Here is a 16,289-nt window from a genome sequence, read left to right on the forward strand (position 1 = left end):
AAGAAGTGTACCCTGATTTCCCTTGGGAGACTTACTCCTTCCCTGTTTTGTGCTGGTCTTGGTGAAGCTGCAGATCTGGTCCTGTTCTGCTAGACAAGGTGTGGGCATGTGGCCCAGTTTGGGTTGACTGGTCAGTCATTGCATCAGAGTGACAGGACTGACCAGGTTCAGAGCACATTCTTAGCAGTGACTGAATCTTGAAGAAACACTTGATCAGTTCCTGCTATCAAGGCCTCCCTATGGCCTTCCTGAGTGAGACTATTTTTAATTCCTTTAAATCTTTCCAGCTCCATATTCTGCCAATAAATTCTCTTTTGCTTAAGTGGGTCAGTGTTGGTTTTTGTTGCTTGCAACCAAAGAACCCTGACTGACACTCATTCTCAAATTCCTTGAGCTTGAAGGCCCATTTTTAAAAATGTTTTGGTTTTTGTACAGTTATTAAAGCTTGTTCCTCTTTGTATTCCTGCATAACAAACCACTCCAAAAATTGGTGGTATGAAATAGCCACTTTACTAAGTTCATAGATTCTGTGGGTCAGGACATAGCAGGGATGGTTTGCCTCTGGTCCAAAATGTCTGGAACCTCAGCTCAGAAGACTCAAATACCAGGGTGGGTTGAGGGGTATAGGGGTATCACTCAAGAGTTGGAGGCTGGAATCATCTAGAGGTATCTTCTCTTATGTGTCAGGTGTCTGAACTTGGGTGGCTTAGAGGCTCAATTCAGTGGGATTGTTGACTTGAGCACCTACATATGGCTTTTCCACATGGCCGGGGCTTCCTCACAGCATGGCAGCCTCAGGGTATTCGAAATTCTTACACTGTGGCTCAGGGCTCCAAAGCAAATATGGCAACAAAATGGAAAATGATTGCGAAAAGGCAACTTTATAAACCCAGTTCCATTTTTAAAGAAATTTCTACTATTTTGTTTTAATAGCATATACATGCGTTTAAAATAGGACATATGTGTGTGACATTATTCTTCCTACTAATAATATTTAGGGTCACGTGGATTTATGGGCTTTATGGACCCATATTTAATTTTCTTTCATCAGTGTCTTATAGTTTTCTGCATACAGGTGTTTTGTCTCCCTAGATAGGTTTATTCCTAGGTATTTTATTCTTATCGTTGCAATGGTATATGGGAGTGTTTCCTTAATTTCTCTTTCAGATATTTCATCAATAGTGTATAGGAATGCAAGAGATTTATGTGCATTAATTTTGTATCCTGCTACTTTACCAAATTCATTGATTAGCTCTAGTAGTTTTCTGGTGGCATCTTTAGGATTCTCTATATAGATATATCATATATATATATATAGATATAGATATATAGATATATATCATGTCATCTGCAAACAGTGACAGTTTTACTTCTTCTTTTCCAATTTGTACTCCTTTTATTTCTTTTTCTTCTCTGATTGCCAAGGCTATTACTTCCAAAACTATGTTGAATAACAGTGGTGAGAGTGGACATCCTTGTCTTGTTCCTGATCTTAGAGGAAATGCTTTCAGTTTTTCACCATTGAGAATGATGTTTGCTGTGGGTTTGTCATATATGGCCTTTATTATGTTGAGGTAGGTTCCCTCTATGCCCACTTTCTGGAGAGTTTTTATCATAAATGGGTGTTGAATTTTGTCAAAAGCTTTTTCTGCATCTATTGAGATGATCATATGGTTTTTATTCTTCAATTTGTTAATATGGTGTATCACATTGATTGATTTGTATATATTGAAGAATCCTTGCATCCCTGGGATAAATCCCACTTGATCATGGTGTATGATCCTTTTAATGTGTTGTTGGAGTCTGTTTGCTAGTATTTTGTTGAGGATTTTTACATCTATATTCATCAGTGATATTGGTCTGTAATTTTCTTTTTTTGTAGTATCTTTGTCTGGTTTTGGTATCAGGATGCTGGTGGCCTCATAGAATGAGTTTGGGAGTGTTCCTTCCTTTGCAATTTTTTGGAAGAGTTTGAGAAGGATGGGTGTTAGCTCTTCTCTAAATGTTTGATAGAGTTCACCTGTGAAGCCATCTGGTCCTGGACTTTTGTTTGTTGGAAGATTTTTAATCACAGTTTCAATTTCATTACTTGTGATTGGTCTCTTCATATTTTCTATTTCTTCCTGTTTCAGTCTTGGAAGGTTATACCTTTCTAAGAATTTGTCCATTTCTTCCAGGTTGTCCATTTTATTGGCATAGAGTTGTTTGTAGTAGTCTCTTAGGATGCTTTGTATTTCTGTGGTGTCTGTTGTAACTTCTCCTTTTTCATTTCTAATTTTATTGATTTGAGTCCTCTCCCTTTTTTTCTTGATGAGTCTGGCTAAGGGTTTATCAATTTTGTTTATCTTCTCAAAGAACCAGCTTTTAGTTTTATTGATCTTTGCTATTGTTTTCTTTGTTTCTATTTCATTGATTTCTGCTCTGATCTTTATGATTTCTTTCCTTCTGCTAACTTTGGGTTTTGTTTGTTTCTCTTTCTCTAGTTCCTTTAGGTGTAAGGTTAGATTATTTATTGGAGACTTTTCTTGTTTCTTGAGGTAGGCTTGTATAACTATAAACTTCCCTCTTAGAACTGCTTTTGCTGCATCCCATAGGTGTTGGATTGTTGTGTTTTCATTGTCATTTGTCTCTAGGTATTTTTTGATTTCTTCAGTGATCTCTTTGTTTATTTAGTAATGTAGTGTTTAGTCTCCATGTGTTTGTGTTTTTTATGTTTTTTTCCCCTATAATTCATTTCTAATCTCATAGCACTGTGGTCAGAAAAGATGCTTGATATGATTTCAATTTTCTTAAATTTACTGAGGCTTGATTTGTGACCCAAGATGTGATCTATCCTGGAGAATGTTCTGTGCGCACTTTAGAAGAAAGTGTTATCTGCTGCTTTTGGATGGAATGTCCTATAAATATCAATTAAATCTATCGGGTCTATTTTGTCATTTAAAGCTTCTGTTTCCTTATTTATTTTCATTTTGGATGATCTGTCTATTGGTGTAACTGAGGTGTTAAAGTCCCCCACTATTATTGTGTTACTGTCAATTTCCTCTTTTATAGCTGTTAGCAGTTGCCTTATGTATTGAGGTGCTCCTATGTTGGGTGCATATATATTTATAATTGTTATATCTTCTTCTTGGATTGATCCCTTAATCATTATGTAGTGTCCTTCCTTGTCTCTTGTAACATTCTTTATTTTAATGTCTATTTTATCTGATATGAGTATTGCTATTACAGCTTTCTTTTGATTTCCATTTGCATGGAATATCTTTTTCCATCCCCTCACTTTCAGTCTGTATGTGTCCCTAGGTCTGAAGTGGGTCTCTTGTAGAGAGCATATATATGGGTCTTCTTTTTGTATCCATTCAGCCAGCCTGTGTCTTTCGTTGGAGCATTTAATCCATTCACGTTTAAGGTAATTATCGATATGTATGTTCCTATGACCATTTTCTTAATTGTTTTGGGTTTGTTTTTGTAGTTCCTTTTCTTCTCTTGTGTTTCCCACTTAGAGAAGTTCCTTTAGCATTTGTTGTAGAGCTGGTTTGGTGGTGCTGAATTCTCTTAGCTTTTGCTTGTCTGTAAAGCTTTTGATTTCTCCATCGAATCTAAATGAGATCCTTGCCGGGTAGAGTAATCTTGGTTGTAGGTTCTTCCCTTTCATCACTTTAAGTATATCATGCCACTCCCTTCTGGCTTGTAGAGTTCCTGCTGAGAAATCAGCTGTTAACCTTATGGGAGTTCCCTTGTATGTTATTTGTCGTTTTTCCCTTGCTGCTTCCAATAATTTTTCTTTGTCTTTAATTTTTGCCAATTTGATTACTATGTGTCTCCGCGTGTTTGTCCTTGGGTTTATCCTGTATGGGACTGGCTGCACTTCCTGGACTTGGGTGGCTATTTCCTTTCCCATGTTAGGGAAGTTTTCGACTATAATCTCTTCAAATATTTTCTCGGGGCCTTTCTCTCTCTCTTCTCCTTCTGGGACCCCTATAATGCGAATGTTGTTGCCTTTAATGTTGTCCCAGAGGTTTCTTAGGTTGTCTTCATTTCTTTTCATTCTTTTTTCTTTATTCTGTTCTGCAGCAGTGAATTCCACCATTCTGTCTTCCACATCACTTATCCTTTCTTCTACCTCAGTTAATCTGCTATTAATTCCTTCTAGTGTAGTTTTCATTTCAGTTATTGTATTGTTCATCTCTGTTTGTTTGTTCTTTAATTATTCTAGATCTTTGTTAAACATTTCTTGCATCTTCTCGATCTTTGCCTCCATTCTTTTTCCGAGGTCCTGGATCATCTTCACTATCATTATTCTGAATTCTTTTTCTGGAAGGTTTCCTATCTCCACTTCATTTAGTTGTTTTTCTGGGGTTTTATCTTGTTCTTTCATCTGGTACATAGCCCTCTGCCCTTTCATCTTGTCTGTCTTTCTGTGAATGTGGTTTTTGTTCCACAGGCTGCAGGATTGCAGATCTTCTTGCTTCTGCTGTCTGTCCTCTGGTGGATGAGGCTATCTCTCCTTCTCTTTATTTGCTTTGTGGCTGGTCAGTGTTATCATGGTCTCTGGGGGAACCATAACTCTGAATATTTCTTTTAAAGTCTAGTGATTTCTTGGCAGGGTGCAGGGGAGGGCTCTAATCAGGGGGAAAAAATCTCTTGTGACAATAAAATGCAGATAACTACTTGACTTTGACTCTTTTATATATAGGTCACAAATTATGACACAGCCTAGCTATAATTCATCAAAATATTCAGGCTGCAAAATTGCAACTGGTGCAAAGATATCATTAACTTTCATTTACAAACAATGGCTGTGCTGCCTCCTCCCTGAATCACCTCAAGTCATTCTATTTTATTTTCATGAGTTGGCCTTTCGTCTTCCACGGATACATTTCTGTTATGCAACATCTAACAAGAGGAGAGTACTGCAAGTCTCCTTATTTTTCTTTTAAAGAGCCTTCTGGATGAATACCGTATTTGCTCATCAGAAAATGGAGTATGAGAACATTCTAATATTTGCCTCTCTAAGGGCCTCATAAAAGAGATTGAGCTATTCTCCAACCCCCCTACCTGCCCCCCAAACACTCCTATCGCTACCACACACATACAATCTTGCCACTATCCTCAGTCTTAACCTATAAATATTCCTAGAAGGAAGAGATTTAATTAAGCCTAGTGACATTAGTTATGTGGCTCTTTGCCTGGGAGGAGTAGCCAGGGAGCATGTTAATTCTGATTTCTGATATAATACTGATTCAGCCATATTAATGTTGTGAACCAAAGCTTGGACAATTTTTCAGAGTGTAGAAAATGTGACTTGATATCCCTAAATATAAACTAGCAGCTCTGGGCTTAATTGCTGATGCTTTGATGCTTGTACTGAATATCTAGTTATGTTGATTTTTAAGTATTTTTCAAGATACTCAGCAATTGCACAAAGATAATTGCGAAAAATCAAGGAAGTATTCCAAAAGTATATGGAATAGTAAAATATAACGTCTGCCTTGTACCAAAAAGGTAGAGATTACCTGAGCTAAGTTTGCAAATTTCAAAGAAGATTTATAGATCTTGATACTTCAAAGATTTATTCTTTCAGTAGGGCCACCTTTATACTTGATTAATATAACTTTACAGAGACTATAAGAAACAGAAAGCAGAAAATAGGAATACTTCTATCATTTTCCTGTGTGTTAGTTTTACTCCCTAACAAGCGAGCTCCTTGGCATCTGGAAGTTTGAATCTTAATATATATTTTTATGACATATAAACTGTTTAGCTCAATGTTATATTCAAAATGAGTTCTCCAAAAGAAGTTCTTGTCTGAGTGGATCCTGATTCTGACACTTCTGAGACCAGATGACACTTAAACCTTTTCCTGCTTCTTTGCCTTCTTTATCTAGTTATCTTCAAATTCTTCTTTAAAACTCAGCAGGGACAGCCCTGTGTAGAATGAATCTAGCAATATTTTCAACCGATGCACACAGAACAATTTCAATGACTTGGGAAAATGCTCATTAAATAATGTTATTCAATGATATCACAATGCAAAACTATTCCTGACAAATCTGTTCATTTGCAAACCAGTCCAATTTTCCACCCCTTTGTTACTGCCCCATCAAACCTGGAGAAACAGCTTAGAGCTCTGCTTGCTGATGGATCATCAATGATTGGCCCAAGGTTAGAATCTGATCTAAGGGAGTCAATTATATACTCTCTCTCACTGGAATACTTTTTTCTACTTCCTTTTTAAAGGTTTTAACATTTACATACCATTTAGTATGTAAATTTACATTCGTTTTAGTGTACAATTCTATACATTTTGACAAATGCATAGAGCCGTGTCACTACCACCATAATCAGGATACGGAACATTTTCATCATCCCCACTGACCCTAAAAAAATTCCCTTACACTACATCTTGGTAGCCAAATAGTGTCATCACCACTAACTCCCAGCAATCATGGATATGTTCTTCACTCCCATAATTTTGCCTTTCTGAGAATACTATATAAATGGAATCATGTAGTACGTCACCTTTTGCATCTGGCTTTTTTACTTAGCGTAATGCATTCTAGATTCATTCCTCTTGTTGTACATATAAACAGTTTATTTTTATTACTAAGTAAGTAGTATTCCATTGCAAGCATGTACCACAATTTGCTTATGCATTCCCAGTTGAGGGACATTTGGGTTGTTTCCAGTTTGAGGAAATTATGAATAAAGCTGCTATAAATATTTTGTAGAAGTTTTTTTCATTTCACTTGGGTAAATAGGTAGAATGAAAATTTCTGCTTCATATGGGAAATATATGTTTAACTTTATAAGAAACTGACAAACTATTTTCCAAAATAGCTGTGCCATTTTGCATCCCAGTGGCAACATATGAAAGTTCCAGTTGCTCTACATCTTTGCCAGTTTTTTTTAACCGTTCTAATAGGTACGTAATGATATATCTCACTGTGGTTTTGATTTACCTTTCTCTAATAATTAATAATGCTGAGCAGCTTTTGATGTGTTTGTTTGTCATCTGTATGTATTGTTTGGTAAAGTATCTTCAAAACTTTGCCCATATTTTAATTAGGTTGTTGGTTTTCTTATTATTCAGTTATAAGAATTTTTTATATCTTCTCAGTACAAGTGTTTGTAGGTATGTGTTTTGCAAATATTTTCTCCCAGTGTGTGGCTTGTCTTTTCATTCTCTTAACAGTGTCTTTTGCACAGCAAACATTTTTAATATTGATGAAGCCCCAATTTATCAACTTGTTTTCTTTTATGAATTATGCTTTTGGTGTCATACCTAAAAACTCTGCCTAACCCAGGATCACAAAGATTTTCTCCTATGGTTTTTTCTAAAAGTTTCATAGTTTTATATTTTACCTTTAGATCTATGATCCATTTCTAGTTACTTAATGTTAAAAGCGTCTCATTGGAATTTGAGCTCAGAGGCCCAGAATGAAGTCATCAGTTGATGAAAGACTTCTAAATAAATGGTTTTGATATAGATTTGGGGATGGCTGCCATGTTGTACCAAGTACAAGCTTAATAAGCAAAGAGAAGCAGGAATGAGAGAGATCATGTGATCTCTGAGCAGTGATAAGTGTAAATTAGGATCTTGAATTTCCCATTCTATTTCCCCTGGGGCCTGTCTGAAATCCTTCAATTACCCCTTACCCCCCCCCCCCCCACCTTGCCTGAGTTAGCCTCAGGGGGTTTCTGATCCTTGCCAACAAATGAACTTTGACAGGAACAACCCTATACCCAGTGTGATGATTTTAATTGAGTGTGTGTGTTTGCACGTTTAAGTAATTTTAAATAACACAACTTGAATATGTAGAGAAAGTATATAATTTCTTTCTTTTGTCTACGGATGCTCTGTTCCCCCTCTCTAGCACCCAGATGTCGTTGCTTAAGAAAACATTAACTAAATTAACTGTCAGATTTAACATTTAGTTTGATCTTATAAATCAAACTCCTTCTTAAAGTGTTATTGGATAAAATGCTAATCTTTCAAATATCCTCCTACTCCCTCTGCTTCTCTGCAGAAAGTAGAAGTGGTTGTATGAATATGGGGGAGGGGGAGGCTCACTGACCTCAGGGCAGAAGGGATAAGGCATGTTCTTCCAGCTCCTTGGCCTTCCTTGCCTCTGGAGCAATGACCTCACCACCTGGATGCTACTAGCCCCAATGCCATCATAGCATCTATCTGCAGCTGGTGGAGCTGCTCACTGGTCTCTCAAAGCTTAGACAAGCCTGGCAATCTAGATCCCTCTCAGGTCTTACAATTCCCACCGAGCCCCAGCTTGAGCTCTCAACCTTGTGTGCCATCACTGTGGTAAGCCCATTTGACAGTCTCCACAGTCACTCTGAATTACTGGGTCCTGCTTTGCCATACGGGAACCAAGGACAGCTCCGAAGAGATGCACTTTAGGACCCCTCTCTGCCTGAGCAGGCTGTCTGAGCACGGCGGTAATTTTGCTGTGACTTCACCTCTGATCTGCACTAGCCAGCCTGGCAAGCTCCTCCCACACCCCCAGCAGACATCAGAAGGCGGGGGTGGGCAAGAACTCTGTTGCTGTGAGCCTCACTTTTCTAACTCACCTCAGGGCACACATCTGATCTCTCCCCTACTTCTCTTTCCTTCTTTCCCCTAAACAATCTGGGGATGGAAGAGAGTCATGGTCTTATGGTCTGGCCCTCCATTAGGCAATTTTTCTGATCTAGCTGATTAAGTGTGGACTTTGATATACTCAAGTAAGGAGACAAAGGATTTAGACATTTCTTTCTCAAAGCAATATCCTGGTTTTCAAGACTACTGACTTGCTGCAAATCCTATTTTTGAAGATCAGAAGTTGAGTACTATCTCATGTTTTCCTGTCTGCTTTCATGGTAGATGGATAGGTGGATACCTCGGACAGAGTTAAGACTAAGGTCAAGTGCTTAGAAAGACAAAAGAAGGGCTTCCCTGGTGGCGCAGTAGTTGAGAATCTGCCTGACAATGCAGGGAACATGGGTTCGAGCCCTGGTCTGGGAAGATCCCACATGTCGCGAGGCAACTGGGCCTGTGAGCCACAACTACTGAGTCTGCACGTCTGGAGCCTGTGCTCCGCAACAAGAGAGGCCCGCGCACCACGATGAAGAGTGGCCCTTGCTTGCCGCAACTAGAGAAAGCCCTCGCACAGAAACGAAGATCCAACACAGCCAAAAATAAATAAATAAAAATAAATAAATTTCTAAAAAAAAAAAAAAAGAAACCACATCAAACCATTTTAAACTATTATCACCACCACATCCCTCTTTCAGACTACACACACACACACAGACACACAGAGTCTAAACAAACTGGTCCTTCTTATACCCAACTTAAAGCCCATCTCAGCACAGACTTCTATCCAAAGCTACACATCCACTCCCACAAAGGCCTTGAAATGATACGTCTTTATTGACAGTATCTTGAAGGGGAGACAAAAGGAGGATTGATTATATTCCATGACATATAAGAAAACATCCTCAATTTTTTCTTCATGGCCCTACCTCCCAAGTGTCGGCATGATAACTACTGCCCCGTTATCTCCCTTCTTCCTCACATTTCAGCCAATGCTATGCTGTTTCAGGGCTCTCTTCTCACTTTTACCCCCCTCAACTTTTTCTCACTCTCAGACCCCACCCCCACTCTGGGTTCCAAACTGCTTAGAGTATAACTCAGTGTCCTCCCTCATGTAAACCCACAGAGCTGCCCTTGGCTCCCCCCCATTCTCTTCTCCCACTAACCCGATTAGCACATTGAGGCCAGGAGCCAAACATGGAATCATCTTTGATTCCATCAGGAAGGACAGAAAGCCCACACTGACATGTTAAAATATCTGCCCGGCCACACGCGTGTGCACGCACACACACACACATACACAGGACTGAATACATACATAGAAAATTCCTAAGGAAAACAAATCAAAATGTTGACTGTGGTCCTCTTTGGATGGAAGGATTATAGTTGATTATTTTCTTCTTTATACTTTTTGGAATTTTCAGAAAATTCAATGACGTGCATTGATTTCTTCCATATTTAAAAAAAAAAATCACAGTTAAGATTTTTAAAACTTGGCTGAAATCTTACTTGCTTCAAGAAACGTGGTCTATTAACCTCCCCCACCTGAATCCCTAGTAATTAATTTTTTGATTAAACATTTAACTATTTATTGATCACTACTATACGGCAGTCTCTGTGCTAGGTGTGTGGATACAATACAATGCCCCAAAAGTCCAATACACAGAGAGGATATTCAAAATAGTAAGCCATCTTTATGGCAAGGTACCAACTATACAGAATGGACACAGGCTAAAGTGCTGGAGTGGGTCTAGAGGCCTCTATCCTGCCTTTAGTTGCTGACTCTGAGGGGACATCTAGGGTGGAAGGGACACTCTGAGGTCATTCACCAACTAAATGGGAGTATTTTCAGTATTTTATCACACTTGTTCATATGTAATTTAGTCCTAGTCTCAAATCTCAAATTATTAAAAACAAATATGCACACACACATATATGTATACATATTATGTATTGATGTCTTCTAATCCTAAATATAAATATGCATGCACACATACACATATATGTTTTCTAACTCTAATTCAGATTTTTCTGTTTTATTTCTATTCCCCATAGTGCCTTGCATAAGTGTTACACATGATAGACATTCAATAAACCCATGTTGACCCCTTGAATCCACTGCCAGGTACTAGCTGGTCCAGACAAGGTCTAAAAACAATGTCTCTCAACGTGTAAGACTTATCCTAGTGAAGGTGCGTAAGATGAAATAGTTCACAAACACAGCATTAAATAACACTTAACTCACAGAGTGATAAAGTTATTCTATTTTCAATTCTTTCTCAACCCTTTCAAAGAAATTGAGGAAAAAATTTTATTTTGGCAGCAGAGTACCCTTCTCACCTCCCTAAAACTAACATCTCCTTTTTAAGAAAAAGAGACCAGGCTTCAAGCTCGGATCCTTTTTAGCCTTGAGAGTCTGAAAACTGTTTTGTCTTCACAGTTTTTGTGTTGAGTCTTCTGTTTTTGGCATGTGATATCCTGTTTCCTTTTTATAAGAGATTTAGGTGAATAAAAAGGTAAGTCAGCAGCTTTTTTTTTTTTTTTTAAGATTTAGCAAATTTTGGAAAGGTGGATCCACAAATGACTCAAGTGTGGGAAACTCTGCTCTAAAAGCCACTCCTGATAAAATTCTTTCTCTCTAAACCCTGGTGATTGCCTTTGGTCTGGAGTTTTGAACACAATCAGTGGCTCAAAAGTGGGCAAATTGGCACTAGTCCTGGGGGGGAGGTGGGGACCAGAAAGGAGATGGTCTGGATGCTGAGTCTGAAGAAAAAACCACCTGAGCGTCACAAACACACAGTCCTGCATAAACCACCTCCAGTACCAAGAGAAGCCTCCCACACCCTTGCCTCATAGATGGCCTTTGTGCAGCTTGCCTCAGATCATTACCCTGTTTTCTCCCAAGAAAAGACACTCAGTGGAAGGGGCAGGTCATAGGATTCATTCTAGACCCAACAGCATCCAAAGACTTGGACCTCACTTTTCCTAAACATGATTCAACCTATCCAAGCTCGGCGTTATTTCTCTTTATGTTTGAGCTATGCAGAAAACAGAGACAACAGCCACAATTTGCTCTTAAATGTTAGCAGAAACTAATCTAAATTCCTGATCTTAGCAATTCCAGGAGAAATCAAACCAGTGAAATTATATAACGCACTGCCAGGAATGTACCTAAGAAATTATTATAATGAAATTCCCTTGTTATCTGTTAATATTAATTGCCAGGCACTCTATCAGCATGGGGATAAGCAAGTGACCCTGATCTTTCAATTCTTGCTAAGGGATAAGATAAAACAATAGATCCCTATCTGGGGAGAAGCAGGCTCTTATTTTTGTGGTAAACAAAATAGTGCATTGGTTAAGTCCTATTATCATTTGATAAAGATCCAGGAGAGACTGATGGTCGAGGGCAGAATTCCAAGAGATTTCTTCTAAACAGAATTGTTAGGAGAAAAAAAAATAACAGATATAGAGTGAAAGATAGTTCCAAACGTTACTAATGACATCTACAAGGGAACAGGGTTAGGTCAAGAAGTAAAGGAAGAGGATTATGGCAGGAAGGTTAGGAATGAAGACATCTAGGCTGATTGTTGTCGGGTCAAGATTATAGGAGCTAAGACACAATACCATAAATCACTTAAACAATCACACAAGAAGTTGATTCTTTAACATTTTGATTATCTAATAACTATGTTCAGATGTATCGAAATTGGTACAGACTTAATTCTTCAAACCAACCTCTTAGATTTCACATTAAAGATTACAGGTGGGGACTTCCCTGGTGGTGCAGTGGTTAAGAATCCACCTGCCAATGCACGGGACACGGGTTCGAGCCCTAGTCCGGGAAGATCCCACATGCCACAGAGCAACTAAGCCCGTGTGCCACAACTACTGAGCCTGCATTCTAGAGCTTGCGAGCCACAACTACTGAAGCCTGCGCACCTAGAGCCCCTGCCGCAACAAGAGAAGCCACCGCCACGAGAAGCCTGTGCACCACAATGAAGACCCAATGCAGCCAAAAATTTAAAAAATTTAAAAAAAAGACTCTAGGTGTTCTCTAAGAATAAGGCCAGTAGAACCCATGGTCGGAATCCTGTCTGGCCTCCCAAAGTCCTGACAGGTAATCCCACTGACATTGACAAAATAGCCAAAGCAGAAGTGGACTGCCGCCAGCTGCTTTGACATTTTGCATTTTATATTTTCAAAAAAACACTGCGTACTCAGACTTTTGGAAAATATATTCACATACCACATGTGAATATGTTAGGAATCAATCAAAATCTTATTTATTTAAAATAGGGCAATGGAAAATTCCTTTGTTACTAATAAATCTTCATTACAATAAATTTTAATTCAGATTGACTGCACTCAAATATCACCCATATTATAAAATAAAGCACTTATTAATAGTAAAAAACACAACAAAGAGTTAAGTCGGCAGTTGCTTATATAACATAACAAGTATGTTCCAAAGTCCTATATTTTGAAATTCCTCTTCAGTAAAAAGTTAAAATCAAACATGCCAGAGTTTTATGCCCCCAAGATCTGATTTAGCAGCTACTACTTAGTAAGAGAGTCCTAGATTTTCATAAAATTTATGATAAAAGAATTTTACATTAATATTTAAGGCAAACTATGCAACCAGGCAACAGACGTAGATACCTACACATACCCATGATTATAACCAACCAAGGCTAAGTCTCGGTCTTTTTAAAATATATTTGCAAACACAGTTAAAGCCATGTCGATGTGTTCAGCTTTCACAATTGTTGATTTCACAGCTAGAAGTTACCTTGAAGATCACGTTGCCTGAGGAAGCCGAAACCCAATACTAGCCGGACCTGGGTTCAAACACCCCAGCTAGCGTGACTAAGTGACTCTGAGCAGAGCTCTTAGATTTTCTGAGATGCCACAGGAAACAGCACAGCTAACTGTACCCACCTTATCGGGCTCTTTGGAGGAGCAGACGAGGTACAGTCTGTCAAGCCCGCAGCAGTGCCTGGCATGGAGGAGGGGCTCAATAAACGTGGGCTGCCGTCATCAGTCTCATCAACAGCAGCTGCATGATCCTAAATGAGGTAAACGAGGACTTGACCAAGATCAAACAGCTAGTAAGTGGGAGAGTTAGGGCTTGAATCAGGTTTTCTGAATTTTCATCCCGTGCTATTGCCACTTAACCACAGCTGCCCCTGATGTTTCATCCAGTTAAAGATCACGTTTGTAAGAGACTGATGAACGTGGTCACCCCGCAGTTTCTGCTCAGCTGCATTTCGACTTTGCAGGGAAGCCTCAGGAACTGCGTGTGATGTGAGATGAAATCACATTGCAACGGGGTCTTTAAGCCAGTTAGAGAAATTCCTCTTGTGTTCCATTAGTTTAATTATGACACAGTTAAACAGACTCTGAGAAATTTCAAACCTGGGAACATGTGCCCACAGAGACACCCAGGCCCTGGCAGTGGTTCTTAATTGCATTCCTCAGTCAGGTGTCAAGCAGAGCTCAGGCACCAGCACACAAGCCAGTTTTGTTTAGAATACCTCAAAAAGCCAGCCAAGTGGCAAATGCGGACATCTGTACTAGACTGTGGCTGTCCTGTTTTTTCAGTCTAATCTGTCAAGATAACCATTTCCCCATTCTCTTAAACAAACACAGACTTCCTTGTTTAAACACCATAACAGTTCTAACAGAACACACAGCTTTTAATCATTCTGCGTTAAGTACACTGGCAAGAGTCTGAGAAAAGAATCAAAACATCTTCAATGTAAACTGGCTGATTTTGCTGCTTTGCAAATCCCAAGAAACAGGAGAGAGAAACCTGGAATCCTAGGTAAAGGAATATAGCATTGTAGGAGAAACTGGAGTGAGTTTTTAAATTATCATTGAATTAGAAAATGCCATGGGGAGGAACCCAGTTCAGCTTCTAAAGAAGAAAAAGAAATTGGGTCCTGGTTTGGTTTTTTTTTTTTCCGCTGCAAAATGATTTAAGTTTAGCAAATTTAAGTCCACTGCTTCAATTGTTTTGTATTATTTATAAAAGCAACAGTAATGCCTGAGCTGAAAGCTGTGCTTGGGAAAGCTATTTAAACGGGAGCAAGGTTGCTTCACCACTCATTTAACTCCCTCTGGAAAGCCCTTTAGTATAAAGCTGTCACAGCACGGTGCATATTATTTTTCATTGATGAGGTGTCCTGGGTCATTTCCTAATATTTGAGAATAGACACGGAAGGGTTAGGGGAGAGACTTTCACAGTGGAACGAGCAGGAATGTTGACAACGCGGAAGTTCAGTTCGTGCTTCTTCAGCCTCACCACTCTTGATTTCACTTGCAAAATATCCAAATGCACTCTGAAATGTGAAGAAGTTAATACTTACATAAAACCCTGATATGTTTTCTACTTTTTTTTTTAAAGAGAAAAATGGTGGTTAAATAATACAAACTCTACATTGTCCATGCTTGAGCATGGTGCATGTACAGGCTTTGAGATCTGACCGACTTGGGTTCACATTCTGGTTCAATGACTCAATCGTGAGACTTTAGACAAGTTAATACACCTTTCTGAGCCTTAGTTTCTTTATCTGTGAAATGGGGATAAAAACAGCTTATTCACAGAGTATTTGTGAAGAGGAGATATATTTGCAATGGTAAGTCCCTCATAAAGTTAGCAATAATTAAGTAAAATATCATAATTAGAAAATGTTCTAACATAAAATTCAAGTGAATAGAGTTTACATATAACATATGGGTTATCAACTTTACAAAATGAGAAAATAATTTATCGTCGAGATACTAAACCCATTTAAGAGAGATAATGCTCTGTCAATCACGCATATAATTCCTTATGGAGAAAGGAGTCAGAATTTACACAGTTGTCATGGTCATCCCAACACAGCTGGCTGGGCCACGTCCCCTGGACACAGGTAGGACCCCAGTCTGTAGGCTCTTGCATGTGGTCTCCTCCTTGTAGACTGTGGTCCGACCCACAGAAGGCTGGAGGACACTAGTAGGGTGGGGTTGGCTGACCATTCAAATCTTCCACTTGAATGACAAAGTCACTCTTGTAAGGCAGCTATGCTCACCCTTATACCACCAAGGCGACCAAGTCATTCTTAATGAGAACAATAGCAGCAAAGACCAACAGAAGCTGACTGACCATCATTTGGCCTCGATGGAAAAATTCAGGAGTTGGGAGCAACAGAGGCCTGTGCCGAGGAGACAAGGAAACTAAGCCACAGAGCTGAAAATTCTTGTTCTCCAGGACGCCTAACTGTGTGGTAAATGAGATTATTTCTAATCATTCTTTATTTTCTTATGAATCCTCACAATAAATACCCTAATTGAAGTAACCTGAATATATATTGGTTACTTTTCAACCTGAAAGAGCCAAACAGCATCATTTTACCTTTGATGATTCAGGAGGAACTTACGGACCTCAAAACACTGGAGGGTCAGAATTATTCACATCAGTTACCGTAAGAGCGTAGATGTCTAGCTACTTCCTCTTGAGATTTATGTCTGTATTCTGATGGCTGCTACTAAATAGTGGGTAACACTCATGAGGGTCTCTTGAGCTCAATGTAATACTTTAATTAAACAGATAGTTATTAACACTCTATGTGTACTAACTAGATGTCTACTGTATAAAAACACATTGCTAAATATTATGAATAATTAACAAATGAATACAAAGTTTTCCTCTCCTCAA

At 38.8% G+C, this 16,289-nt stretch overlaps 1 long non-coding RNA gene across 1 annotated transcript in view; it reads right to left on the bottom strand.

Moving 5' to 3' along the window:
• LOC132363748 (uncharacterized) overlaps positions 1-13,862 on the bottom strand; it is a 231,170-nt gene extending 217,308 nt beyond the window's left edge. The window contains exon 1 of the long non-coding RNA XR_009502652.1: positions 13,529-13,862. This is a non-coding gene — a long non-coding RNA (uncharacterized LOC132363748). The remainder of the gene's footprint in view (positions 1-13,528) is intronic.
• Between the last annotated feature and the right edge of the window lie 2,427 nt (positions 13,863-16,289).

The sequence above is a fragment of the Balaenoptera ricei genome, chromosome 3, assembly GCF_028023285.1.
Source record: "Balaenoptera ricei isolate mBalRic1 chromosome 3, mBalRic1.hap2, whole genome shotgun sequence".
In the NCBI taxonomy this organism is placed as follows: domain Eukaryota; kingdom Metazoa; phylum Chordata; class Mammalia; order Artiodactyla; family Balaenopteridae; genus Balaenoptera; species Balaenoptera ricei.